The following is a 23,005-nucleotide window of genomic DNA, read 5'->3' as shown; positions in this document are numbered from 1 at the left end:
GAGGGGAACACATGCAAAGGAGAAGACTCTCCGCTGTTCGCTACCTGTTGGGACAAGTGACTCGCTCAGGGTAACTTGGCTAGTGCTGTGGTTATGCTTACGTTTATATACATTCCACTATACAAGTGGAAGGCACAGGCAGAGGAGTGCAACGTTGTGTGACAAGTTTGTTAGATGGGACAAGAGATCTGAGTTCATTCAGCAATGGCACTAAGTACAATTCAACAGTGTCACTTACCACCCCCAGTGTAATAAATCTGCAAAGGCTAGAGACATTACTACTTGTATATTAGCATAGATTTTATAACATTTAACCAAATGTAAATAAATGAAATAACATTGTAAATGAAATACTATAACATGTTTTCGAGCTACCAATAAGACATTTATGGATGAGCTCTTTTTCACAATATATGCTATCCCTTTCTTCAAGCTCTTGTCCAAGCCACCTGAGAGCCTTGGGAGATCATCTCACTTGTAGGATGTTAGTAAAACCTGCCTTCTATTCCTGTTAATTTAGCACACAAGACATACTGATTGTGTTGCCTGACCCAGCTGCATCTGGCAATTGTTGTGCTAACAAGTCACATAAAACCTAACATAAAACGTCTTTCAAAGGTTGTCCATAAACTTTGATGCACTGTGAGTGTCATATTCTATTGGTCTTTAGGTAGACATTTGTTTGTATTTGAAGAGATGTATTCTGTTTTTTCAAATACATAGTGTTTCCCTAAATGCACTTCGGACAGTTGTACAGACCACTAGGTAAATGAGCTAGGTCAAGGCAAGACAAATGACACCAGTCCTAGCATAGTCCCTGGCAGAGTATCATTTTTGATTTTGTTGGTTTTTTACAGAGTTTACCCATGAACCAAGTTGCAGTGTAATAGTCATCTAATGCTGTAGATAAGAATTCAACAGTGGATGTTGCCTCTTTTGGAGGATTCCTTGAAATCAGTTCTTAATATTCTGCTTAATCTCTTTCTTTGCTCTGCAACATTTTTGTTTCTTCAACGGTGATTTTGGCAATCATATCTGCAAGGAATGGTACAAGTGATCCACTACACAATATATGTGCAAACAAGCAGAGAAATAGTCCACAGCTGGATGAATCATGCTAAGCTGGTACATCATGAGGAGCATGGATTGTCTACTTAGACCAGTCAATGTTGGATGCCATCTGAATGTCCATGAATGTTTGTAGCATGTTTATGTACTTTGTGTTGAGGGTTTGATTGGAGTCTATATATAGAATAATCTTCCACTTCATGAATACCAGCATAAGTACCCAGTGAGTATTTTGCACATTTGTGGGGATGATTCAGATGTACTTTGCCATAATATCTGATTTGATGCCGAACTCGTGAACACTTGTAGAGTATCCACGTAAGTCAATGGAATTAATTATGAATGGACTGAAAACACTCACACCTACATCACATTCAGTGACATGTTTTAAAGGATATCTAGTTAGAAAGAAGCCTTCAATGAGTGTCTCAACCAGCCAGTTATCACCTAAGAGAGACTTCATGTCTTCAACATTGATGTAAATATTTTGACCTAGGGACACTCTGCATGCATGGATAACCTGGTATTAATTCCCATGGAAGTGGCACAGTTTTTTTTGTTTGTTTAGGAGAGCTTGGCCGCTGCGGTACACCCAGATCATACTCGTCTACCAGAAAAGAGGTCAAATGTTCTTTCTTGGGAACATTCTCATATGGGTTCAATTGTTTTGTATGTTTATTTTTTGCTTTAATGTCTTCCTGAGTGTCATCAACTTTTGTTTCACTCAGAATAGAATACATTGCAGCTACATCTTTCTGTCTAATTATTTTCCTTCCAGATTTGCCTTTTCTGACATTTATCCTGAGCTTTTTCAGAGAGTACACTATTTTTTTCTTACTTGAACTCTTACGAATTGGCTTCTGTGCAGCCAGAATGTGGTAGCATGTTTGTGGACTGTTGCAAGAGCATGTTTCAACTGGGAATAGCTTTACCACATACTTTTAGTCTCGTAATCCGGTAACTATGAAACTTCCAGGCTATGCCTGAAGAAATACTTGGTTTTGCTTAACTATCAAGTCTTCTAGGCCTTCCATTGTATTTGATTTGCGCTCATCACTTTTTGATATTGTTACAGGTTCTTCATCATAGTGACCCTTCTTTATAAAGTCCACTATCTTTTCCACAGGTATGTAATCGAATGGGAATTCAATATCACCAGAATTAAGTTTTTTGCCAGAATGCCTGTTTGACAGGTGATAATTCCCCATACCACACTGTCCTCTCAACATTTCCTTTAGATAAAATGTTTTCAAAAAGTAGATTGCTAATACCTTTTCATCCATGTGAACCTCTTTGTGCTTAGTCAGTATTTTCATCACTACATTCATGCTTTCTGACACATTAGTTGTAACTCCACTGGTTTTCTTTTAAATGCCAACTGTTTCCAAGACCCATTTGCCTGCCTTTGTCAAGATGTCTTTGCTCGGTTTTTCCTCAAAATATTTTAAAAAAGAAGCACTCCATGTTGCCCTTAGTTTTTCCAACAATTTTAGAAAGTCTCCTTCACTTTTGCAGTCTAAGAGCTGTAGAACATTATTGGTGTACACGTTTCTGGCTGCTTTTCCTCCTTCATGACCTGAAACCCAGAATTTCACGTCTTTCAGTATGTGGTTCCAACAAACCATATGCTTGCATCTTGGAATAATATTCTCTACAGATTTCACAATAGCAGATTCTCTGTCTGTTACTATAGCAATGGAACTCTGGTTAATTTGAGGCATACGCTTTGCTACAAAATAAAAATAATGTTTCATGAGCAATCATTGTGCATATATCATGAATCAGTACAAAGGCAGGGATTGCAGGATTTTCCTCAAACAATGAACATTGAAATATTAGTGGAGAGAGGTAAAAATCACCTAATTGAAATGTTGTGTCATATGAAATTAGGATTCTTGAATTCGACTTCATCACTTCCTCAAAAATATTGATAATGTCTGAAGAGCCAAAGTTACAATAAGTTCGGGAACCAGAGAGTAATGGCATACAAACCCTTCCAGTGCATTGTGAAGCTCGTAGATGTTATATAAATCATCATGACTGTTACTATATTTCTGTTTCCCATACTTAAGTTTATTTTGTATTTGCTCTGTATTTTTCAGCACTGTAACTCTCATGTGGGTAGGGGAAGCATAACATTCTGCTATTTTTTTCTGGTAAATTGAAGTTGACCTAAATCTTTATTTTAAGCAATTTCTATCAGCACAGATGGCATTGTCCGAACATGAGCTCTTAAGGGGTATTGTCTAATATTTCCATGAGGCATGCATGGCTCAGGTGTTTTGTCTTCACCTAGATAATGGACAATCACTTTTTCAACACTTCCATCAAGAACTTCATAGCCATATCTGTAATATTTGGAATCCCCTTCAGAAAAAGGATGAGATGGCTTCCAGAAGATGTCACAATGTAGGCGTATGATGTACTCCCCTCCCCAATGCAAGGAATAGTTCAAGCAGTGCTTTGTTAAATGTTACCCCTCAAAATCAAGGGGATACCAAATATTACAACACTATATTAGCTGTAATATTTGGTATCCCGTTCAAAAAAAGGATGAGTTGGCTTCGAGAAGCTGTCACAGTGTAGGCTTATGATGTACTCCACTCCCCAATGCAAGGGATAGTTCAAGCAGTGTTTTGTTAAATGTTACTCCGCAAAATCAAGGGGATACCAAATATTACAACACTATATTAGCTGTAATATTTGGTATCTCCTTCAAAGAAAGAATGGGATGGCTTCCAGAAGATGTCAGAGTGTAGGTTTATGATGTACTCCCCTCCCCAATGCAAGGAATAGTTCAAGCAGTGCTTTGTTAAATGTTACCCCTCAAAATCAAGGGGATACCAAATATTACAACACTATATTAGCTGTAATATTTGGTATCCCGTTCAAAAAAAGGATGAGTTGGCTTCGAGAAGCTGTCACAGTGTAGGCTTATGATGTACTCCACTCCCCAATGCAAGGGATAGTTCAAGCAGTGTTTTGTTAAATGTTACTCCGCAAAATCAAGGGGATACCAAATATTACAACACTATATTAGCTGTAATATTTGGTATCTCCTTCAAAGAAAGAATGGGATGGCTTCCAGAAGCTGTCACAGTGCAGGCTTATGATGTACTCCCCTCCCCAATGCAAGGGATAATTGAAGCAGTGCTTTGCTAAATGTTACCCCTCAACATCAAGGGGATACCAAATATTACAAGACTATATTAGCCATTATATTTGTTATCCCCTTCAAAAAATGATGGGATGGCATCAGAAACTGTCACAGTGAAGGCTTATTATGTACACCCCTCCCCAATGCAAGGGATAGTTCATGCAGTGTGTTGTTAAATGGTACCCCTCAAATTCGAGGGGATATCATATATTACAACACTATATTAGCTGTAATATTTGGTATTCCCTTCAGAAAAAGGATGAGATGGCTTCCATAAAATGTCAGAGTGTAGCCTTATGATGTACTCCTCTCCCCAATGCAAGGGATAGTTCGAGCAGTGCTTTGTTAAATGTTACGCCTCAACATCAAGGGGATACCAACTATTACAACCCTATATTAGCCATTACATTTCGAATCCCATTCAGAAAAAGGATGGGATGGCTTTCAGAAGCTCTCAAAGTGAAGGCCTAAGATGTAGACCTCTCCCGAATGCAAGGGATAGTTAAAGCAGTGCGTTGTTAAATGTTACCCCTCAAACTCAAGGGGATCCCAATTATTACAACACTATATTAGCTGTAATATTTGGTATCCCCTTCAAAAAAGGATGAGATGGCTTCCAGAAGCTGGCACAGTGTAGGCGTATGATGTACTCCCCTCCCCAATGCAAGGGATAGTTGAAGCAGTGCTTTGCTAAATGTTACCCCTCAACATCAAGGAATACCAAATATTACAACCCTATATTAGCCATTATATTTGTATCCCCTTCAAAGAAAGGATGGGATGACTTCCAGAAGCTGTCACAGTGTGGACTTATGATGTACTTCACTCCCCAATGCAAGGGATAGTTCAAGCAGTGCGTTGTTAAATGTTACCCCTCAACATCAAGGGGATACCAAATATTACAACCCTATATTAGCTGTAATATTTGGTATCCCCTTCAAAAAAAGGATGAGATTCCTTCCAGAAGCTGTCACAGTGAAGATTTATGATGTACTCCCCTCCCCAATGCAAGGGATAGTTCACAAGGTGCGTTGTTAAATGTTACCCCTCAAAATCAAAGGGATAACAAATATTACAGCACTATATTAGCTGTAATATTTGGTATCCCCTTTAAAAAAAGGATGAGATGGCTTCCAGAAGCTGTCGCAGTGCAGGCTTATGATGTACTCCCCTCCCCAATGCAAGGGATAGTTGAAGCAGGGCTTTGCTAAATGTTACCCCTCAACATCAAGGGGATACCAAATATTACAACCCTATATTAGCCATTATATCTGGTATCCCCTTCAAAAAAAGCATGGGATAGCTTCCAGAAGCTGTCACAGTGAAGGCTCATGATGTGCTCCCCTCCCCAATGCAAGTGATAGTTCAAGCAGTGCATTTGTAAATGTTACCCCTCAACATCAACGGGATACCAAATATTACAACCCTATATTAGCCATTATATTTGTTATCCCCTTCAAAAAAATGATGGGATGGCATCAGAAGCTGTCACAGTGAAGGCTTATGATGGACACCCCTCCCCAATGCAAGGGATAGTTCAAGCAGTGCTTGGTTAAATGTTACCCCTCAACATCAAGGGGATAACAAATATTACAACCGTATATTAGCCATTATATTTGGTATCCCCTTCAGAAAATGGATGGGATGGCTTCCAGAAGCTGTCACAGTGAGGGTTTATGATGTACTCCCCTTCCCAATGCAAGGGATAGTTCATGCAGTGTGTTGTTAAATGTTACCCCTCAAAATCAAGGGGATACCATATATTACAACACTATATTATCAGTAATATTTGGTATTCCCTTCAGAAAAAGGATGAGATGGCTTCCAGAAGATGTCACAGTGAAGGCTTATGATGTACTCCCCTCCCCAATGCAAGTGATAGTTCAAGCAGTGCATTTGTAAATGTTACCCCTCAACATCAAGGGGATACCAAATATTACAACCCTATATTAGCCATTATATTTGATATCCCCTTCAAAGAAAGGATGGGATGGCTTCCATAAGCTGTCACAGTGTGGACCTATGATGTACTTCCCTCCCCAATGCAAGGGATAGTTCAAGCAGTGCGTTGTTAAATGTTACCCCTCAAACTCAAGGGGATACCAAATATTACAACACTATATTAGCTGTAATATTTGGTATGCCCTTCAAAAAAGGATGAGATGGCTTTCAGAAGCTGTCACAGTGAAGGTTTATGATGTACTCCCCTCCCCAATGCAAGGGATAGTTCAAGCAGTGCATTGTTAAATGTTACCCCTCAAAATCAAAGGGATACCGAATATTAAAGCACTATATTAGCTGTAATATTTGGTATCCCCTTCAAAAAAAGGATGAGACGGCTTCCAGAAGCTGTCGCAGTATAGGCTTATGATGTACTCTCCTCCCCAATGCAAGGGATAGTTCAAGCAGTGCATTCGTAAATGTTACCCCTCAACATCAACGGGATACCAAATATTACAACCCTATATTAGCCATTATATTTGGTATCCCCTTCAAAAAAAGAATGGGATGGCTTCCAGAAGCTGTCACAGTGAAGGTTTATGATGTACTCCCCTCCCCAATGCAAGTGATAGTTCAAGCAGTGCATTTGTAAATGTTACCCCTCAACATCAACGGGATACCAAATATTACAACCCTATATTAGCCATTATATTTGGTATCCCCTTCAAAAAAAGAATGGGATGGCTTCCAGAAGCTGTCACAGTGAAGGTTTATGATGGACACCCCTCCCCAATGCAAGGGATAGTTCAAGCAGTGCTTGGTTAAATGTTACCCCTCAACATCAAGGGGATAACAAATATTACAACCGTATATTAGCCATTATATTTGGTATCCCCTTCAGAAAAAGGATGGGATGGCTTCCAGAAGCTGTCACATTGAAGGCTTATTATGTGCTCCCCTCCCCAATGCAAGGGATAGTTCAAGCAGTGCGTTGTTAAATGTTACCCCTCACAATCAAGGAGATACCAAATATTACAAGACTATATTAGCTGTAATATTTGGAATCCCCTTCGGAAAAAGGATGAGATGGCTTCCAGAAGATGTCACAGTGAAGGCGTATGATGTACTCCACTCCCCAATGCAAGGGATAGTTCAAGTGCTTTGTTAAATGTTACTCCGCAAAATCAAGGGGATACCAAATATTACAACACTATATTAGCTCTAATATTTGGTATACCCTTCAAAAAAAGGATGAGATGGCTTGCTGAAGCTGTCACAGTGAAGGCTTATGATGTACTCCCCTCCCAAATGCAAGGGATAGTTCAGGCAGTGCGTTGTTAAATGTTACCCCTCAATATCAAGGGGATACCAAATATTACAACCCTATATTAGCCATTATATTTGGTATCCCCTTCAAAAAAAGAATGGGATAGCTTCCAGAAGCTGTCACAGTGAAGGTTTATGATGTACTCCCCTCCCCAAAGCAAGGGATAGTTCATGCAGTGTGATGTTAAATGTTACCCCTCAAAATCAAGGGGATACCATATATTACAACACTATATTAGCTGTAATATTTTGTATTCCCTTCAAAAAAAGGATGAGATGGCTTCCAGAAGATGTCAGAGTGTAGGCTTATGATGTACTCCCCTCCCCAATGCAAGGGATAGTTTGAGCAGTGCTTTGTTAAATGTTACCCCTCATCATCAAGAGGATACCAAATATTACAACCCTATATTAGACATTATATTTGGAATCCCATTCAAAAAAAGGATGGGATGGCTTTCAGAAGCTGTCAAAGTGAAGGCCTAAGATGTACTCCTCTCCACAATGCAAGGGATAGTTAAAGCAGTGCGTTGTTAAATGTTACCCCTCAAACTCAAGGGGATACCAATTATTACAACACTATATTAGCTGTAATATTTGGTATCCCCTTCAAGGAAAGGATGATATTCCTTCCAGAAGCTGTCACAGTGAGGATTTATGATGTACTCCCCTCCCCAATGCAAGGGATAGTTCAAAAAGTGTGTTGTTAAATGTTACCCCTCAAAATCAAAGGGATACCAAATATTACAGTACTATATTAGCTATAATATTTGGTATCCCCTTCAAAAAAAGGATGAGATGGCTTCCAGAAGCTGTCGCAGTGTAGGCTTATGATGTACTCCCCTCCCCAATGTAACGGATAGTTGAAGCAGTGCTTTGCTAAATGTTACCCCTCAACATCAAGGGGATACCAAATATTACAACCCTATATTAGCCATTATATTTGATATCCCCTTCAAAGAAAGGATGGGATGGCTTCCAGAAGCTGTCACAGTGTGGACTTATGATGTACTTCCCTCCCCAATGCAAGGGATAGTTCAAGCAGTGCGTTGTTAAATGTTACCCCTCAAACTCAAGGGGATACCAAATATTACAACACTATATTAGCTGTAATATTTGGTATCCCCTTCAAAAAAAGGATGAGATGGCTTTCAGAAGCTGTCACAGTGAAGGTTTATGATGTACTCCCCTCCCCAATGCAAGGGATAGTTCAAGCAGTGCGTTGTTAAATGTTACCCCTCAAAATCAAAGGGATACTGAATATTACAGCACTATATTAGCTGTAATATTTGGTATCCCCTTCAGAAAAAGGATGAGATGGCTTCCAGAAGCTGTCGCAGTGTAGGCTTATGATGTACTCCCCTCCCCAATGCAAGGGATAGTTCAAGAAATGCATTCGTAAATGTTACCCCTCAACATCAACGGGATACCAAATATTACAACCCTATATTAGCCATTATATTTGGTATCCCCTTCAAAAAAAGAATGGGATGGCTTCCAGAAGCTGTCACAGTGAAGGTTTATGATGTACTCCCCTCCCCAATGCAAGGGATAGTTCAAGCAGTGCATTCGTAAATGTTACTCCTCAACATCAACGGGATATCAGATATTACAACCCTATATTAGCCATTATATTTGTTATCCCCTTCAAACAAAAAAATTATGGGATGGCATCAGAAGCTGTCACAGTGTGGACTTATGATGTACTTCCCTCCCCAATGCAAGGGATAGTTCAAGCAGTGCGTTGTTAAATGTTACCCCTCAAAATCAAAGGGATACCGAATATTACAGCACAATATTAGCTGTAATATTTGGTATCCACTTCAAAGAAAGATGAGATGGCTTCCAGAAGGGGTCGCAGTGTAGGCTTATGATGTACTCCCCTTCCCAATGCAAGGGATAGTTGAAGCAGTGCTTTGCTAAATGTTACCCCTCAACATCAATGGGATACCAAATATTACAACCCTATATTAGACATTATAATTGGAATCCCATTCAGGAAAAGGATGGGATGGCTTTCAGAAGCTGTCAAAGTGAAGGCCTAAGATGTACTCCCCTCCCCAATGCAAGGGATAGTTAAAGCAGTGCGTTGTTAAATGTTACTCCTCAAACTCAAGGGGATACCAATTATTACAACACTATATTAGCTGTAATATTTGGTATCCCCTTCAAAAAAAAGATGAGATTCCTTCCAGAAGCTGTGACAGTGTAGGCTTATGATGTACTCCCCTCCCCAATGCAACGGATAGTTCAAGCAGTGCGTTGTTAAATGTTACCCCTCACAATCAAGGGGATACCAAATATTACAAGACTATATTAGCTGTAATATTTGGAATCCCCTTCAGAAAAAGGATGAGATGGCTTCCAGAAGATGTCACAATGTAGGCGTATGATGTACTCCCCTCCCCAATGCAAGGAATAGTTCAAGCAGTGCTTTGTTAAATGTTACCCCTCAAAATCAAGGGGATACCAAATATTACAACACTATATTAGCTGTAATATTTGGTATCCCCTTCAAAAAAAGGATGAGATGGCTTCGAGAAGCTGTCACAGTGTAGGCTTATGATGTACTCCACTCCCCAATGCAAGGGATAGTTCAAGCAGTGTTTTGTTAAATGTTACTCCGCAAAATCAAGGGGATACCAAATATTACAACACTATATTAGCTGTAATATTTGGTATCTCCTTCAAAGAAAGAATGGGATGGCTTCCAGAAGCTGTCACAGTGAAGGTTTATGATGTACTCCCCTCCCCAATGCAAGGGATAGTTCAAGCAGTGCATTCGTAAATGTTACCCCTCAACATCAACGGGATACCAAATATTACAACCCTATATTAGCCATTATATTTGTTATCCCCTTCAAAAAAATGATGGGATGGCATCAGAAGCTGTCACAGTGAAGGCTTATGATGGACACCCCTCCCCAATGCAAGGGATAGTTCAAGCAGTGCTTGGTTAAATGTTACCCCTCAAAATCAAGGGGATAACAAATATTACAACCGTATATTAGCCATTATATTTGGTATCCCCTTCAGAAAAAGTATGGGATGGCTTCCAGAAGCTGTCGCAGTGAGGGCTTATGATGTACTCCCCTCCCCAATGCAAGGGATAGTTCATGCAGTGTGTTGTTAAACGTTACCCCTCAAAATCAAGGGGATACCAAATATTACAACCCTATATTAGCCATTATATTTGGTATCCACTTCAAAGAAAAGATGGGATGGCTTCCAGAAGCTGTCACAATGTGGGCTTATGATGTACTTCCCTCCCCAATGCAAGGGATAGTTCAAGCAGTGCGTTGTTAAATGTTTGCCCTCAAACTCAAGGGGATACCAAATATTACAACACTATATTAGCTGTAATATTTGGTATCCCCTTCAAAAAAAGGATGAGATGGCTTTCAGAAGCTGTCACAGTGAAGGTTTATTATGTACTCCCCTCCCAAATGCAAGGGATAGTTCAAGCAGTGCGTTGTTAAATATTACCCCTCAAAATCAAAGGGATACCGAATATTACAGCACTATTTAAGCTGTAATATTTGGTATCCCCTTCAAAAAAAGGATGAGATGGCTTCCAGAAGGGGTCGCAGTGTAGGCTTATGATGTACTCCCCTTCCCAATGCAAGGGATAGTTGAAGCAGTGCTTTGCTAAATGTTACCCCTCAACATCAAGGGGATACCAAATATTACAACCCTATATTAGCCATTATATCTGGTATCCCCTTCAAGAAAAGGATGGGATGGCATCGAGAAGCTGTCAAAGTGAAGGCTTATGATGTGCTCCCCTCCCCAATGCAAGGGATAGTTTAAGCAGTGCGTTGTTAAATGTTACCCCTCAAAATCAAGGGGATACCAAATATTACAACCCTATATTAGTCTTTATATTTGGTATCCCCTTCAGAAAAAGGATGGGATGTCTTCCAGAAGCTGTCACAGTGAGGGCTTATGATGTACTCCCCTCCCCAATGCAAGGGATAGTTCATGCAGTGTGTTGTTAAATGTTACCCCTCAAAATCAAGGAGATACCATATATTACAACACTATATTAGCTATAATATTTGGTATTCCCTTCAAAAAAAGGATGAGATGGCTTCCAGAAGATGTCAGTGTAGGCTTATGATGTTCTCCCCTCCCCAATGCAAGGGATAGTTCGAGCAGTGCTTTGTTAAATGTTACCCCTCAACATCAAGGTGATACCAAATATTACAACCCTATATTAGCCATTATAATTGGAAGCCCATTTAAAAAAAGGATGGGATGGCTTTCAGAAGCTGTCAAAGTGAAGGCCTAAAATGTGCTCCCCTCCCCAATGCAAGGGATAGTTAAAGCAGTGTGTTGTTAAATGTTACCCCTCAAACTCAAGGGGATACCAATTATTACAACACTATATTAGCTGTAATATTTGGTATTCCCTTCGAAAAAAGGATGAGATGGCTTCCATAAAATATCAGAGTGTAGCCTTATGATGTACTTCTCTCCCCAATGCAAGGGATAGTTCGAGCAGTGCTTTGTTAAATTTAACCCCTCAACATCAAGGGGATACCAAATATTACAACCCTATATTAGCCATTATAATTGGAATCCCATTTAAAAAAAGGATGGGATTGCTTTCAGAAGCTGTCAAAGTGAAGGCCTAAGATGTAGTCCTCTCCCCAATGCAAGGTATAGTTCAAGCAGTGTTTTGTTAAATGTTACTCCGCAAAATCAAGGGGATACCAAATATTACAACACTATATTAGCTGTAATATTTGGTATCCCCTTCAGAAAAAGAATGGGATGGCTTCCAGATGCTGTCACAGTGAAGGTTTATGATGTACTCCCCTCCCCAATGCAACGGATAGTTCAAGCAGTGCGTTGTTAAATGTTACCCCTCACAATCAAGGGGATACCAAATATTACAAGACTATATTAGCTGTAATATTTGGAATCCCCTTCAAAAAAAGGATGAGATGGCTTCCAGAAGATGTCACAATGTAGGCATATGATGTACTCCCCTCCCCAATGCAAGGGATAGTACAAGCAGTGCTTTGTTAAATGTTACCCCTCAAAATCAAGGGGATACCAAATATTACAACACTATATTAGCTGTAATATTTGGGATCCCCTTCAAAAAAAGAATGGGAATGCTTCCAGAAGCTGTCACAGTGAAGGTTTATGATGTACTCCCCTCCCCAATGCAAGGGATAGTTCAAGCAGTGCATTCGTAAATGTTACCCCTCAACATCAACGGGATACCAAATATTACAACCCTATATTAGCCATTATATTTGTTATCCCCTTCAAAAAAATGATGGGCTGGCATCAGAAGCTGTCACAGTGAAGGCTTATGATGGACACCCCTCCCCAATGCACGGGATAGTTCAAGCTGTGCTTGGTTAAATGTTACCTCTCAACATCAAGGGGATAACAAATATTACAACCGTATACTAGCCATTATATTTGGTATCCCCTTCAGAAAAAGGATGGGATGGCTTCCAGAAGATGTCAGAGTGTACGCTTATGATGTACTCCCCTCCCCAATGCAAGGGATAGTTCATGCAGTGTGTTGTTAAATGTTACCCCTCAAAACCAAGGGGATACCATATATTACAACAATATATTAGCTGTAATATTTGGTATTCCCTTCAAAAAAAGGATGAGATGGCTTCCAGAAGATGTCAGAGTGTAGGTTTATGATGTACTCCCCTCCCCAATGCAAGGGATAGTTCGAGCCACGCTTTGTTAAATGTTACCCCTCAACATCAAGGAGATACCAAATATTACAACCGTATATTAGCTGTAATATTTGGTATCCCCTTCAAAAAAAGGATGAGATTCCTTCCAGAAGCTGTCACAGTGAAAATTTATGATGTACTCCCCTCCCCAATGCAAGGGATAGTTCAAAAGGTGCGTTGTTAAATGTTACCCCTCAAAATCAAAGCGATAACAAATATTACAGCACTATATTAGCTGTAATATTTGGTACCCCTTCAAAAAAAGGATGAGATGGCTTCCAGAAGCTGTCACAGTGTAGGCTTATGATGTGCTCCCCTCCCCAATGCAAGGGATAGTTCAAGCAGTGTGTTGTTAAATGTTACCCCTCAAAATCGAGGGGATATCATATATTACAACACTATATTAGCTGTAATATTTGGTATTCCCTTCAAAAAAAGGATGAGATGGCTTCCATAAAAGGTCAGAGTGTAGCCTTATGATGTAGTCCTCTCCCGAATGCAAGGTATAGTTCGAGCAGTGCTTTGTTAAATGTTACCCCTCAACATCAAGGGGATACCAAATATTACAACCCTATATTAGCCATTATATTTGGAATCCCATTCAAAAAAAGGATGGGATGGCTTTCAGAAGCTGTCAAAGTGAAGGCCTAAGATGTACTCCTCTCCCCAATGCAAGGGATAGTTAAAGCATTGTGTTGTTAAATGTTACCCCTCAAACTCAAGGGGATACCAATTATTACAACACTATATTAGCTGTAATATTTGGTATCCCCTTCAAAAAAAGGATGAGATTCCTTCCAGAAGCTGTCACAGTGAGGATTTATGATGTACTCCCCTCCCCAATGCAAGGGATAGTTCAAAAAGTGTGTTGTTAAATCTTACCCCTCAAAATCAAAGGGATACCAAATATTACAGCACTATATTAGCTGTAATATTTGGTATCCCCTTCAAAAAAAGGATGAGATGGCTTCCAGAAGCTGTCGCAGTGTAGGCTTATGATGTACTCCCCTCCCCAATGCAACGGATAGTTGAAGCAGTGCTTTGCTAAATGTCACCCCTCAACATCAAGGGGATACCAAATATTACAACCCTATATTAGCCATTATATCTGGTATCCCCTTCAAAAAAAGCATGGGATAGCTACCACAAGCTGTCACAGTGAAGGCTTATGATGTGTCCCCTCCCCAATGCAAGGGATAGTTCAAGCAGTGCTTTGTTAAATGTTACCCCTCAAAATCAAGGGGATACGAAATATTACAACCCTATGTTAGCCTTTATATTTGGTATCCCCTTCAAAAAAAGGATGGGATGGCTTCCAGAAGCTGTCACATTGAAGGCTTATGATGTGCTCCCCTCCCCAATGCAAGGGATAGTTCAAGCAGTGCGTTGTTAAATGTTACCCCTCACAATCAAGGGGATACCAAATATTACAAGACTATATTAGCTGTAATATTTGGAATCCCCTTCAGAAAAAGGATGAGATGGCTTCCAGAAGATGTCACAGTGTAGGCGTATGATGTACTCCCCTCCCCAATGCAAGGGATAGTTCAAGCAGTGCTTTGTTAAATGTTACCCCTCAAAATCAATTGGATACCAAATATTACAACCCTATATTAGCCATTATATTTGGTATCCCCTTCAAAGAAAAGATGGGATGGCTTCCAGAAGCTGTCACAATGTGGGTTTATGATGTACTTCCCTCCCCAATGCAAGGGATAGTTCAAGCAGTGCGTTGTTAAATGTTTCCCCTCAAACTCAAGGGGATACCAAATATTACAACACTGTATTAGCTGTAATATTTGGTATCCCCTTCAAAAAAAGGATGAGATGGCTTTCAGAAGCTGTCACAGTGAAGGTTTATTATGTACTCCCCTCCCAAATGCAAGGGATAGTTCAAGCAGTGCGTTGTTAAATATTACCCCTCAAAATCAAAGGGATACCGAATATTACAGCACTATATAAGCTGTAATATTTGGTATCCCCTTCAAAAAAAGGATGAGATGGCTTCCAGAAGGGGTCGCAGTGTAGGCTTATGATGTACTCCCCTTCCCAATGCAAGGGATAGTTGAAGCAGTGCTTTGATAAATGTTACCCCTCAACATCAAGGGGATACCAAATATTACAACCCTATATTAGCCATTATAATTGGAATCCCATTTAAAAAAAAGGATGGGATTGCTTTCAGAATCTGTCAAAGTGAAGGCCTAAGATGTAGTCCTCTCCCCAATGCAAGGTATAGTTCAAACAGTGTTTTGTTAAATGTTACTCCGCAAAATCAAGGGGATACCAAATATTACAACACTATATTAGCTGTAATATTTGGTATCCCCTTCAGAAAAAGAATGGGATGGCTTCCAGAAGCTGTCACAGTGAAGGTTTATGATGTACTCCCCTCCCCAATGCAACGGATAGTTCAAGCAGTGCGTTGTTAAATGTTACCCCTCACAATCAATGGGATACCAAATATTACAAGACTATATTAGCTGTAATATTTGGAATCCCCTTCAAAAAAAGGATGAGATGGCTTCCAGAAGATGTCACAATGTAGGCGTATGATGTACTCCCCTCCCCAATGCAAGGGATAGTACAAGCAGTGCTTTGTTAAAAGTTACCCCTCAAAATCAAGGGGATACCAAATATTACAACACTATATTAGCTGTAATATTTGGGATCCCCTTCAAAAAAAGAATGGGAATGCTTCCAGAAACTGTCACAGTGAAGGTTTATGATGTACTCCCCTCCCCAATGCAAGGGATAGTTCAAGCAGTGCATTCGTAAATGTTACCCCTCAACATCAACGGGATACCAAATATTACAACCCTATATTAGCCATTATATTTGTTATCCCCTTCAAAAAAATGATGGGCTGGCATCAGAAGCTGTCACAGTGAAGGCTTATGATGGACACCCCTCCCCAATGCACGGGATAGTTCAAGCTGTGCTTGGTTAAATGTTACCTCTCAACATCAAGGGGATAACAAATATTACAACCGTATACTAGCCATTATATTTGGTATCCCCTTCAGAAAAAGGATAGGATGGCTTCCAGAAGATGTCAGAGTGTAGGCTTATGATGTACTCCCCTCCCCAATGCAAGGGATAGTTCATGCAGTGTGTTGTTAAATGTTACCCCTCAAAACCAAGGGGATACCATATATTACAACAATATATTAGCTGTAATATTTGGTATTCCCTTCAAAAAAAGGATGAGATGGCTTCCAGAAGATGTCAGAGTGTAGGTTTATGATGTACTCCCCTCCCCAATGCAAGGGATAGTTCGAGCCACGCTTTGTTAAATGTTACCCCTCAACATCAAGGGGATACCAAATATTACAACCCTATATTAGCTGTAATATATGGTATCCCCTTCAAAAAAAGGATGAGATTCCTTCCAGAAGCTGTCACAGTGAAGATTTATGATGTACTCCCCTCCCCAATGCAAGGGATAGTTCAAAAGGTGCGTTGTTAAATGTTACCCCTCAAAATCAAAGCGATAACAGATATTACAGCACTATATTAGCTGTAATATTTGGTACCCCTTCAAAAAAAGGATGAAATGGCTTCCAGAAGCTGTCACAGTGTAGGCTTATGATGTACTCCACTCCCCAATGCAAGGAATAGTTGAAGCAGTGCTTTGCTAAATGTTACCCCTCAACATCAAGGGGATACCAAATATTACAACCCTATATTAGCCATTATATCTGGTATCCCCTTCAAAAAAAGCATGGGATAGCTTCCAGAAGCTGTCACAGTGAAGGCTTATGATGTGCTCCCCTCCCCAATGCAAGGGATAGTTCAAGCAGTGCGTTGTTAAATGTTACCCCTCAAAAACAAGGGGATACGAAATATTAAAACCCTATATTAGCCTTTATATTTGGTATCCCCTTCAAAAAAAGGATGGGATGGCTTCCAGAAGCTGTCACATTGAAGGCTTATGATGTGCTCCCCTCCCCAATGCAAGGGATAGTTCAAGCAGTGTGTTGTTAAATGTTACCCCTCACAATCAAGGGGATACCAAATATTACAAGACTATATTAGCCATTATATTTGTTATCCCCTTCAAAAAAATGATGGGATGGCATCAGAAGCTGTCACAGTGAAGGCTTATGATGTACACCCCTCCCCAATGCAAGGGATAGTTCATGCAGTGTGTTGTTAAATGTTACCCCTCAAAATCGAGGGGATATCATATATTACAACACTATATTAGCTGTAATATTTGGTATTCCCTTCAAAAAAAGGATGAGATGGCTTCCATAAAAGGTCAGAGTGTAGCCTTATGATGTACTCCTCTCCCGAATGCAAGGTATAGTTCGAGCAGTGCTTTGTTAAATGTTACCCCTCAACATCAAGGGGATACCAAATATTACAACCCTATATTAGCCATTATATTTGGAATCCCATTCAAACAAAAGATGGGATGGCTTTCAGAAGCTGTCAAAGTGAAGGCCTAAGATGTACTCCTCTCCCCAATGCAAGGGATAGTTAAAGCATTGTGTTGTTAAATGTTACCCCTCAAACTCAAGGGGATACCAATTATTACAACACTATATTAGCTGTAATATTTGGTATCCCCTTCAAAAAAAGGATGAGATGGCTTCCAGAAGCTGTCGCAGTGTAGGCTTATGATGTACTCCCCTCCCCAATGCAACGGATAGTTGAAGCAGTGCTTTGCTAAATGTCACCCCTCAACATCAAGGGGATACCAAATATTACAACCCTATATTAGCCATTATATTTGATATCCCCTTCAAAAAAAGGATGAGATGGCTTCCAGAAGATGTCAGAGTGTAGGCTTATGATGTACTCCCCTCCCCAATGCAAGGGATAGTTCGAACCATGCTTTGTTAAATGTTACCCCGCAACATCAAGGGGATACCAAATATTACAACCCTATATTAGCTGTAATATTTGGTATCCCTTTCAAATAAAGGATGGGATTCCTTCCAGAAGCTGTCACAGTGAAGATTTATGATGTACTCCCCTCCCCAATGCAAGGGATAGTTCAAAAGGTGCGTTGTTAAATGTTACCCCTCAAAATCAAAGGGATAACAAATATTACAGCACTATATTAGCTGTAATATTTGGTATCCCCTTCAAAAAAAGGATGAGATGGCTTCCAGAAGCTGTCGCAGTGCAGGCTTATGATGTACTCCCCTCCCCAATGCAAGGGATAGTTGAAGCAGTGCTTTGCTAAATGTTACCCCTCAACATCAAGGGGATACCAAATATTACAACCCTATATTAGCCATTATATCTGGTATCCCCTTCAAAAAAAAGCATGGGATAGCTACCACAAGCTGTCACAGTGAAGGCTTATGATTTGTCCCCTCCCCAATGCAAGGGATAGTTCAAGCAGTGCGTTGTTAAATGTTACCCCTCACAATCAAGGGGATACCAAATATTACAAGACTATATTAGCTGTAATATTTGGAATCCCCTTCAGAAAAAGGATGAGATGGCTTCCAGAAGATGTCACAGTGTAGGCGTATGATGTACTCCCCTCCCCAATGCAAGGGATAGTTCAAGCAGTGCTTTGTTAAATGTTACCCCTCAAAATCAATTGGATACCAAATATTACAACCCTATATTAGCCATTATATTTGGTATCCCCTTCAAAGAAAAGATGGGATGGCTTCCAGAAGCTGTCACAATGTGGGTTTATGATGTACTTCCCTCCCCAATGCAAGGGATAGTTCAAGCAGTGCGTTGTTAAATGTTTCCCCTCAAACTCAAGGGGATACCAAATATTACAACACTATATTAGCTGTAATATTTGGTATCCCCTTCAAAAAAAGGATGAGATGGCTTTCAGAAGCTGTCACAGTGAAGGTTTATTATGTACTCCCCTCCCAAATGCAAGGGATAGTTCAAGCAGTGCGTTGTTAAATATTACCCCTCAAAATCAAAGGGATAACAAATATTACAGCACTATATAAGCTGTAATATTTGGTTTCCCCTTCAAAAAAAGGATGAGATGGCTTCCAGAAGGGGTCGCAGTGTAGGCTTATGATATACTCCCCTTCCCAATGCAAGGGATAGTTGAAGCAGTGCTTTGCTAAATGTTACCCCTCAACATCAAGGGGATACCAAATATTACAACCCTATATTAGTCTTTATATTTGGTATCCCCTTCAGAAAAAGGATCGGATGGCTTCCAGAAGCTGTCACAGTGAGGGCTTATGATGTACTCCCCTCCCCAATGCAAGGGATAGTTCATGCAGTGTGTTGTTAAATGTTACCCCTCAAAATCAAGGAGATACCATATATTACAACACTTTATTAGCTATAATATTTGGTATTCCCTTCAAAAAAAGGATGAGATGGCTTCCAGAAGATGTCAGAGTGTAGGCTTATGATGTTCTCCCCTCCCCAATGCAAGGGATAATTGGAGCAGTGCTTTGTTAAATGTTACCCCTCAACATCAAGGTGATACCAAATATTAAAACCCTATATTAGCCATTATAATTGGAATCCCATTTAAAAAAGGATGGGATGACTTTCAGAAGCTGTCAAAGTGAAGGCCTAAAATGTGCTCCCCTCCCCAATGCAAGGGATAGTTAAAGCAGTGCGTTGTTAAATGTTACCCCTCAAACTCAAGGGGATACCAATTATTACAACACTATATTAGCTGTAATATTTGGTATTCCCTTCAAAAAAAGGATGAGATGGCTTCCATAAAATGTCAGAGTGTAGCCTTATGATGTACTTCTCTCCCCAATGCAAGGCATAGTTCGAGCAGTGCTTTGTTAAATGTTACCCCTCAACATCAAGGGGATACCAAATATTACAACCCTATATTAGCCATTATGTTTGGAATCCCATTCAAAAAAAGGATGGGATTGCTTTCAGAAGCTGTCAAAGTGAAGGCCTAAGATGTAGTCCTCTCCCCAATGCAAGGTATAGTTCAAGCAGTGTTTTGTTAAATGTTACTCCGCAAAATCAAGGGGATACCAAATATTACAACACTATATTAGCTGTAATATTTGGTATCCCCTTCAGAAAAAGAATGGGATGGCTTCCAGAAGCTGTCACAGTGAAGGTTTATGATGTACTCCCCTCCCCAATGCAACGGATAGTTCAAGCAGTGCGTTGTTAAATGTTACCCCTCACAATCAAGGGGATACCAAATATTACAAGACTATATTAGCTGTAATATTTGGAATCCCCTTCAAAAAAAGGATGAGATGGCTTCCAGAAGATGTCACAATGTAGGCGTATGATGTACTCCCCTCCCCAATGCAAGGGATAGTACAAGCAGTGCTTTGTTAAATGTTACCCCTCAAAATCAAGGGGATACCAAATATTACAACACTATATTAGCTGTAATATTTGGTATCCCCTTCAAAAAAGGAATGGGAATGCTTCCAGAAGCTGTCACAGTGAAGGTTTATGATGTACTCCCCTCCCCAATGCAAGGGATAGTTCAAGCAGTGCATTCGTAAATGTAACCCCTCAACATCAACGGGATACCAAATATTACAACCCTATATTAGCCATTATATTTGTTATCCCCTTCAAAAAAAGGATGGGATGGCATCAGAAGCTGTCACAGTGAAGGCTTATGATGGACACCCCTCCCCAATGCACGGGATAGTTCAAGCTGTGCTTGGTTAAATGTTACCTCTCAACATCAAGGGGATAACAAATATTATAACCGTATACTAGCCATTATATTTGGTATCCCCTTCAGAAAAAGGATCGGATGGCTTCCAGAAAATGTCAGAGTGTAGGCTTATGATGTACTCCCCTCCCCAATGCAAGGGATAGTTCATGCAGTGTGTTGTTAAATGTTACCCCTCAAAATCATGGGGATACCATATATTACAACAATATATTAGCTGTAATATTTGGTATTCCCTTCAAAAAAAGGATGAGATGGCTTCCAGAAGATGTCAGAGTGTAGGTTTATGATGTACTCCCCTCCCCAATGCAAGGGATAGTTCGAGCCACGCTTTGTTAAATGTTACCCCTCAATATCAAGGGGATACCAAATATTACAACCCTATATTAGCTGTAATATTTGGTATCCCCTTCAAAAAAAGGATGAGATTCCTTCCAGAAGCTGTCACAGTGAAGATTTATGATGTACTCCCCTCCCCAATGCAAGGGATAGTTCAAAAGGTGTGTTGTTAAATGTTACCCCTCAAAATCAAAGCGATAACAAATATTACAGCACTATATTAGCTGTAATATTTGGTACCCCTTCAAAAAAAGGATGAGATGGCTTCCAGAAGCTGTCACAGTGTAGGCTTATGATGTACTCCACTCCCCAATGCAAGGAATAGTTGAAGCAGTGCTTTGCTAAATGTTACCCCTCAACATCAAGGGGATACCAAATATTACAACCCTATATTAGCCATTATATCTGGTATCCCCTTCAAAAAAAGCATGGGATAGCTTCCAGAAGCTGTCACAGTGAAGGCTTATGATGTGCTCCCCTCCCCAATGCAAGGGATAGTTCAAGCAGTGCGTTGTTAAATGTTACCCCTCAAAATCAAGGGAATACGAAATATTACAACCCTATATTAGCCTTTATATTTGGTATCCCCTTCAAAAAAATGATGGGATGGCATCAGAAGTTGTCACAGTGAAGGCTTATGATGTACACCCCTCCCCAATGCAAGGGATAGTTCATGCAGTGTGTTGTTAAATGTTACCCCTCAAAATCGAGGGGATATCATATATTACAACACTATATTAGCTGTAATATTTGGTATTCCCTTCAAAAAAAGGATGAGATGGCTTCCATAAAAGGTCAGAGTGTAGCCTTATGATGTACTCCTCTCCCGAATGCAAGGTATAGTTCGAGCAGTGCTTTGTTAAATGTTACCCCTCAACATCAAGGGGATACCAAATATTACAACCCTATATTAGCCATTATATTTGGAATCCCATTCAAAAAAAGGATGGGATGGCTTTCAGAAGCTGTCAAAGTGAAGGCCTAAGATGTAGTCCTCTCCCCAATGCAAGGGATAGTTAAAGCATTGTGTTGTTAAATGTTACCCCTCAAACTCAAGGGGATACCAATTATTACAACACTATATTAGCTGTAATATTTGGTATCCCCTTCAAAAAAAGGATGAGATTCCTTCCAGAAGCTGTCACAGTGAGGATTTATGATGTACTCCCCTCCCCAATGCAAGGGATAGTTCAAAAAGTGCGTTGTTAAATCTTACCCCTCAAAATCAAAGGGATACCAAATATTACAGCACTATATTAGCTGTAATATTTGGTATCCCCTTCAAAAAAAGGATGAGATGGCTTCCAGAGGCTGTCACAGTGAAGGTTTATGATGTACTCCCCTCCCCAATGCAAGGGATAGTTGAAGCAGTGCTTTGCTAAATGTTACCCCTCAACATCAAGGGGATACCAAATATTACAACCCTAAATTAGCCATTATATTTGATATCCCCTTCAAAAAAAGGATGAGATGGCTTCCATAAGATGTCAGAGTGTAGGCTTATGATGTACTCCCCTCCCCAATGCAAGGGATAGTTTGAACCATGCTTTGTTAAATTCTACCCCGCAACATCAAGGGGATACCAAATATTACAACCCTATGTTAGCTGTAATATTTGGTATCCCTTTCAAATAAAGGATGGGATTCCTTCCAGAAGCTGTCACAGTGAATATTTATGATGTACTCCCCTCCCCAATGCAAGGGATAGTTCAAAAGGTGCGTTGTTAAATGTTACCCCTCAAAATCAAAGGGATAACAAATATTACAGCACTATATTAGCTGTAATATTTGGCATCCCCTTCAAAAAAAGGATGAGATGGCTTCCAGAAGCTGTCGCAG

At 40.0% G+C, this 23,005-nt stretch overlaps 1 long non-coding RNA gene across 3 annotated transcripts in view; it reads right to left on the bottom strand.

The window, feature by feature from the left end:
• The window catches only part of LOC138511749 (uncharacterized), a 114,498-nt gene that overhangs the window by 26,702 nt on the left and 64,791 nt on the right, over positions 1–23,005 (bottom strand). The gene's annotated exons all lie outside the window — the stretch shown is intronic.

This window comes from Ambystoma mexicanum, chromosome 6p, assembly GCF_040938575.1.
Source record: "Ambystoma mexicanum isolate Mex_15411 chromosome 6p, UKY_AmexF1_1, whole genome shotgun sequence".
Lineage (NCBI taxonomy): Eukaryota > Metazoa > Chordata > Amphibia > Caudata > Ambystomatidae > Ambystoma > Ambystoma mexicanum.
This window is presented reverse-complemented; position numbering and strand designations above follow the sequence as displayed.